Source organism: Monodelphis domestica, chromosome 8, assembly GCF_027887165.1.
Source record: "Monodelphis domestica isolate mMonDom1 chromosome 8, mMonDom1.pri, whole genome shotgun sequence".
In the NCBI taxonomy this organism is placed as follows: Eukaryota; Metazoa; Chordata; class Mammalia; order Didelphimorphia; family Didelphidae; genus Monodelphis; species Monodelphis domestica.
The window spans coordinates 226,995,159-227,002,771 of NC_077234.1; the positions used below are offsets into that span (position 1 = coordinate 226,995,159).

The 7,613-nt window shown below is 35.9% G+C and overlaps 1 long non-coding RNA gene across 2 annotated transcripts; it reads right to left on the minus strand.

Moving 5' to 3' along the window:
• Positions 1-255: 255 nt before the first annotated feature.
• LOC103099046 (uncharacterized) lies at positions 256-5,321 on the minus strand. 2 transcript variants are annotated; one of them, XR_008914149.1, is made up of 3 exons: positions 5,103-5,321; positions 3,324-3,407; positions 256-862 (listed from the first exon to the last, which is right to left on the minus strand). It is a non-coding gene; the product is annotated as an uncharacterized LOC103099046 (long non-coding RNA). The 2 variants fall into 2 exon arrangements; XR_008914148.1 differs by having other exon boundaries at positions 256-852; positions 5,103-5,310.
• Positions 5,322-7,613: the final 2,292 nt, after the last annotated feature.

The following is a 7,613-nucleotide window of genomic DNA, read 5'->3' on the forward strand; positions in this document are numbered from 1 at the left end:
GATGAAGAGACAATAGCTTATCACTACTAAGGAATTAGACCAGAAACAACATCAAAGTTATTAATAAATTATATGACTAGAAAAGGAGGTAATCTAATTATGCAGGGAGAATAAAGGACAGTAAATGGACAGCCTATTCATATTTTCCATTTGTACAATATAATTTAAGAAATCTAAATGAAGGCTTCCAGCACATTAGGTGAACTCCCTTTGGAAGATTTATGTGAACACTGTAAAAATTAAATTAGTCTCTACTGATAAAAATATGATATTTTAAGAGGTTTATTAAAGATTATTAGAAATCACAGATACATGATAATAAACCCATTCTAATCCATTCACTAGCCCATTCACATCTTACTCACTACATCTTGCCATGTCCAAGTAGAAGAAGAGAGAGAAGCCGAAGTAGGTGTTACAAGCAGTTTAAATACAAATTGTGATCTCGCCCAGGTAGGGACTCAGGTAAGATTATAGGGAATTCTGGGAAGTACCAAGGACTTCTGGGGATTGAAGTCTGGGGTTCAAATCTCCATTTTACATTACCCCCCTGAGGCGGAAGACTAGTCTCTCCGCTGGGGCTTGTAACATACCAATTTTGAAATGACAACAATTTTAGCATGAGGAAAAGATAACAAAATCAATTATTGCTAGGCGCATTGACAAAAAGCCAGTTAGGGGGCAGTCCCCTTTAGCATAGGAGTATACATACAAAACAAATGCATTCAAACCTCACACCCAAAGCTCATTCTTGTTCTTTCTCATGCAGATTGTGGTCTGTGGAGGCATCTTCATAGTGTCTTCTCCAAACAGTTCAGTTTCTGGATTCGGAGAGGTAGCATGTTTCTTAACCTAAATTACTCTCAAAAGGAATTTAAACTTTGCAATTTAGAATAATAATGATTTTACATTACCCCCCCCCCCCTGAAGAGGGTGATTGAAAAACACAGGGATCGTTTAGGGATGCATGGCTGAGTTATGAGGTATATGAATCAATTGGCAAGAGAAATTTAAAAACATCAGAAAATCCAAATAAAAAAAGATAATTTCTGGATGAAATATAGACTATCAAAGTATTATGTGTAAAAATTCTAAGTAAGGAAAAATAAATCTATAACAGGTCCCTGAATCAGGGCACAATTAAAATGATATAAGCAAGTAAGCATTTACCCAGTCAGTAGCCAGGACTATAGAAAGTTGAAAGACACTATGAAAGACAGAAAAGGGACTAGATTATAGGAGCCAGGTAGGAGCCAAATTTGAGATACTTGTCCATAAGTATTTTCAAGAAGAGTGTAGATACAAGGAAGGCCAACATCTTAACATATGTTAAGTGTCATAATCTTGAGTCTTCACACTGAGTTCAAGTCCCTTGTATTGGCTTAGAAATGCATCAATCCTTCCTGGATTGGTTTCTCTCTTTTTTTTTTTTTTGACCTGTGTGCTCTTTTGGCACAATTCAGGTTTAGCTTTGCGCTTCTTTGGCCCTGTGCAATGGTTCTTTTGTATATCTTGTCCTGGAATCAGACAGAATCATTAAGCAAAGTCCCATAATTTTTTAAAACAATCAATGGAATCATTTTTATAGTCTCAAGCTTTTGGGGCATGCATTGACATTATAGCAAATGCATTTTAAACTTATATTACTGCTAAATCAAAAAAGTTAAAGAAAATCTTAATACTGGTGACATGTGCTTCAAATATAAAAAGGAGAGGAAAATAAAAGACTGAAATAGTATGTTGCGCATACAAGCAAAATATAATAATAAAAGTTTTTAAATTCAAAAATATAGTTTATAATCATTGACACAATGTGTCAGCTAAGGAAATATAAAATACAAGGTTTCTCACCTTTTGGTGAGAATGAGACCCATTTACTATTCATACCTGGCCATGATCCACTATGGGTATGAGCAAATGAATTTCACAAGGTAACAGTTTGTTTTTATAAAGAACAGTATTACAAATATGTAGGTATCAATATCCTCAAAATTCTCAATGGCCCAATTAATTACAATAGCAAACAAACCCACTGTCATATTTTACATAAGTTTTTATATGACATTTAAAGAAAATGGATACTTGTCATAAGTTTTTCAGGTGTAGCAATGTTTCAACCTTGGCAAACATATTTTTAAAGAAAGTAAAACTCATTTGGGTCTAGAACATCATCAAGAAATCTAGATATCATTAAAAAATGTGGCAGAGGAGTCTAGGAAAAACCCAAACCTCTGTACTATTGATGTTGGGTAAAGTGAGCTGAAGAGTTATAAATGAGAGATGCTCCTCTTTGGGGAGTCATCCAGAGGGGTACCATGCCCTAGGATTAACTTCCCAGCTCCCTTGGTATGAGACTGTGATGTCTCATCCATTCACATTTTTGTAAATGTGGGAGGTGGGGATTAAATTTGTATTTCACTTCAGCTACTAAAATGGGCCTTACCTCCTGTTAGGAGCAGGCAAAAGGACCAGAGATTGTTGAAAAAAATCTAAAAATCATGTCTAAAAGACCCCTTAAAATCAATTTGAGATATTTAGCTAAAATTAAATTTCCAAAAGTTGTTATACAATTGTAACCAGTTCTTATGAAGTCCATCCATCCTTTAGGTGACAATTTACAAATTCAAAACAGAAAAAGGACTGTTTTTATTAGGCTTATTCAATAATATGTGTTCATTATAGTTATAAGGGAAAAGCAACAGAATAGTAGTTAAAACCCAGTACATTAAAACACTTCAGTGTAACAGAATAGTATTGAATGCATTAATATATGAACTTTAAACCAAGAAAATTAAATCTTAAAACAACCAGCAAAATGCAATAAAATACAGATTTTTATAAAACATTGGAGTCCAAAAAGCCTTAAAAATATAACCTCCAGTCTCTTTAAAGTTCCTTGGGTTTTTATCCATTTCCATGCCTATTGTCAGAAGGCAAAAGATTGGTAAGGTATAGGCAATGGGGTTTAAGTGACTTGCCCAGGGTCACACAGCTAGGAAGTGTCTGAGGCCAGATTTTAACCTAGAACCTCCCGTCTCTAGGCCTGGCTCTCATTCCACTGAGCCACTGAGCTGCTCCCCCAGAGTGAGGGTGGATTTTTGTAATCTCAAATTGGGCCAAAGAGTTGCCAGGAGTTGAATTTTTCCCCTGAATCCCAGGTAAGATAAGTAAAAGGATCAGTGCACTCAAAAGATATCCTTTTAAATAAGCCATGCTTGTAACTTCCTGTTCAGAAAAGTCTCTTCCTTTCCCTCATTGTCCCCCTCCCTCCCCCCATGGTCCTTTGCCACGTGGAGGCTAATTGTAGCCTAAGGAAGAATCACCTTGGTTTTTACCAGTTGGTTTGTGATCATCTGGAGCTGGAGATCAGCTGAGGCCAGGGCCGGAGGCTGGGACAAGAGAGCCATCTGGGTCAAGCAGGTCCAGAGAGGCAACCAGGGATAGCAGGAAGCAAGAACAGGCAGCATGAGTGAGCTGATCAAGAGGCTTTTCTGAAAAACCTTTGAGAAATGTGGCTTAAAAAAATCTAGGCAGTAGCTATTAAAAGCTGAACTTAGTCACAGTAGAGAAAAGATTTAGGAAAGTTAAGAAGATTGAGGGTATTTCATCACAACCAACGAGCTCAGCCAAACTGTAAAAATTAATTTAGTTTCCCTACTAATAAAAATATTACATTTTATGAAGTTTATTAAATATTATTAGAAATCACAGATACATGATAATAAACCCATTCTAGCCCATTCACTAGCCCATTCACATCTTACTCACTACATCTTGCCATATCCAAGTAGAAGAAGAGATAGAGGCCGAAGTAGGTGTTACAAGCAGTTTAAATACAAATTGTGATCTCGCCCAGATGGGGACTCAGGTGAGATTATAGAGAATTCTGGGAAGTACCAAGGACTTCTGGGGATTGAAGTCTGGGGTTCAAATCTCCATTTTATAACACACAGACCATAGCCATACAGGATAAAAACATATCAATTGGTTGAAATCTGCACCACTGGTAGCAGAACCCATATTAATGAAATTATTGAAGTAAACCATATTAGTACCTTCCAAAAAAGCTGAGTAAATGTTTATTTTCATAAAGTATTTATTTCTCTGGTTCTTGTATTTCTAAATGTTGAGAGAAGATGTGAAAAAGGAAACCCTTTTTTTCTTGGCTGCTGAACTTTGTGATGATTTTATGCTTTATCTCATCTTTGGGAATATTTAAATAGGAGCACTAATTATGAAGTTTAATGTTTTCATCAAAGGGACATTTTAAAGTGATGAGAGATAAAAAACATAAATGAATATTTCATATCTAACTGGCTTCTCATTCCTGAGATTTCTGCATCGTTAATTGCCAGAGTCAAATGCCACGTTTTATACTGCTCAGCAATGAAACATGACAGAAAAAATTGCATAAATTTTAAATGACTAATAGATTGTATAAGGATGTGCTGGTTTTTAAAAATTAATTTTAGGGCTCATCGGGTATTTTAATACATGGTCTGTAAACTGTCTTTTAACAACCCTTCAATAGTGTTATTGTTCATTTTTTACCCATTTTTTAAAGTCAGTCTAATAGTTATATAAAGCTACACAATGTATAAATTGCCATTACTTTGTCTGTGGTGGGTTCCACCATCCCCCAAACCCCCTTGGCTAAGAGCACACAAGGAGACTAAAGTATGGCAATGTTCTAAAAATACAGGTGATTTGCACATTCCTTTCCATCTTAAAGCAGTTGAAATTGTTTATGTATTTTTATCCACTTACCAGCAGTCAAGAAAGTAGCTGGAGTGAACTCTCTGGATGCTTCCATAATCTTAAAATAAAATGATCAAATCAAAGGCTGGCTTCATATATTGACCTCTTCTGACTGTTTTTTCAATGTAACAATAAAGCATTTCCTCCACTGTCTACAGACTACCATCCTTTAGAATGGAGGATTGCTTGGTATTCTCTTCCTTTAATCATCAGTGTGAGTTTCAGCCTTTCAGCAAATGGGGTTGTGGCAAATGACTTTTCGCAATTCCTTTAGAGAATAGAATACATTCTGTGAGTCTAAATATATGGATTAGGTGTCCATCACTATTACAGTAGTTCCTTACCTGGACATTTGATCAATACAGCCATGTCCTGCTCACTTGTCCTGTCACAAATCTTTGTAAGCTGTTTCTAAATGCAGCCATGCAGTAAAGATCGAGAGGAGGAGGGGAGCACAGAAATTCCACTCAAAGGTCAGTTTGAAGATTGCATTCACATGGAAACATGAAAACACTATTCTTTCCACATAAGCATGCCCAAACGAATGATGTGCATTCATGCTCTGCATTTGCACCCCATGAGTTCCTTGAGATCAGGGACTGTCTTTTGCTTTTCATTATCTTCCCAGAACTTACCACAGAACCTAGTGCTTAGCAGGTGCTTAATAAATGCATATGGACTGTGAATTTGGAGTCAAAGCAACAGCTTTCAACTCCCACTTCTGCTGTTTGGCACCTCTTTGGCTTTGGGCATGGTGCTAAATCATTTGTAAAATGAAAAAGTCTAATTAGATGTCCTTCAAGATTCCGTCCAGCTCCAAAGCTGTGATTCCATGTTGGTTTTTTATACCACTTTTATGAAAAATCAGGTATCAGTTTCTTTTTTTTATGATACTACTTGGTTTTACATATCTGTGTCTGTATCTATATATGAGATTATAACTATCTGATATTAAATTATCTGGATGAAAAGTTTGCTCCTCTCACTGGATTTTACATGGAAACAGAAGATAAAGAAATTCAAGTTACAGAATCAAGCTTATCTCTTCATATCTATTTGTTAGTAGTCTAGCCCCTAAGTTGATGATGGAAGGAACATTAGAGTAAGGTAAACTGAATTGAATGGGTGAACAGGCATGATCCTAGAAAGCTGAATTCATACTCAAAATATAACCCAAACTAGGAAAGTCAGGCAGAGACAAAGTAAAAACCACAAATGGTGTTTTGTGCATGGTTAATCTTCAGCGTGTCTAGGAGTTCTTAAATTGGAGTCTGTGAACTTGTTTTGAATTAATATTTTGATGATTGAATTTTGATATGATCTGCTTCTTTTCTATTCCTTTGTAGTTGTATTTTGTACATTTGAAAGCCTCATTCTAAGAAGGGGTCATAAAAACAAAAAGGTTTCTGTCAACAGAATGAACTACAGTTTTTCAGCTAGGTACAATTGGGACTTAGTCACTAAGTAATATTGTACCAGCTTTTCCCTGCACCCTAACTTAACTCTGTTAATCTCAATATTCCATTATAAATTGCAGCATCTGAAGTCATTGGGATCTATGCACACACCTTAGTAGTAAAGGATTTTTTCTCCATCTCACTATGCCACTTATCTCTCCCAAATACACAAGGAAGCATGACTATTGGCAGCACCTATAGGTATCAATAAGCCATTCTCTAAAAGAATCAGGAATCAGTACTGAGAGAGCATTTAGTTTCTTCCATACCTACGGAGCCCATTATTATTGTTCATGCTTGAGAGGAAGATTTTGACAATGTCACACAAAGGAGTCCCTCACTAAACAAATCTGATACTTCCTATGATGTTGCATTTTTTACATAATTTAGAAGGGGTTCTTTAATTTTTAGCGGATTCACCGTAAAACTTTTAAAAAAGCAAATTTCCCCTCACATTTTTGATGTTAAGGATAAATAATTTACAGACATTAGATTTTGTTTCTTTTTATCTTTCTTTAGAAACATATGTAGTTTAGGCAGCAAAGTGTTCACATGTGTTATGTTTCAGAGAGAAGATCCTGCTAAAAATCAGGGCTCACCTCCACAAGCACTGATTGATAATTAAATTACGTATTTTCATGCCATCTAAATTAAATCACTACATCTACATCAATTCAGTTCAGACACAACCCTAACTCTCAGGTATACATATGCCATACTCAAATAGATCTGTAAAATATCATAGATTTGGAAATTGCATTCAATGTTTCAGATTACAACATATCCATGCCTACCATCTTATCTAGCTCTAGCTCCTGAGCATGTTCTCCTAAAGTTTGTCACAAGATGCTACTGAATGTGCTGAAGTCTTTCTTGTTTTCCCATGGCATCTTAAAAGGCTTTTTATATACCATTGAAAACACCAGAGCTTGATCTCTTCCTGCCAAGAGGAGCATAACTCCATTATAGAATGAAAGAATGAATGAATTTTTTCCAAAACCTTTAAGTACTTAATATATGCCAAAAACTGTACAGAGCGTGAGGTGTGACTATAACTACTACTTTATTTATCCATTCAGATTGTCCCTCCATGTCTAAAAGGATTTAACTGTTTTGTGTGTCATAGATCTCTTCAACAGTCTGGGTAACCTATGAATCCCTTCTGATCCTTCTGAAAAAAAATCCAAGATGATATTTTTAAAGGTGACACATCAAAGCCAAGTTTTACTTCTGTTATAGGTTTAGGATCAGTCTTCTTACACCTTACTGTGCCCCTTTGCCCCTCTAAGAACTGTACAATCCAGTGACAATGGCCTCCTTACTGTTCCTGGAATAAGACATATCTCTGGGCTCTATACATTTTCATAGGCTATCCCCTGCCCAGAATTCTCTCCTTCC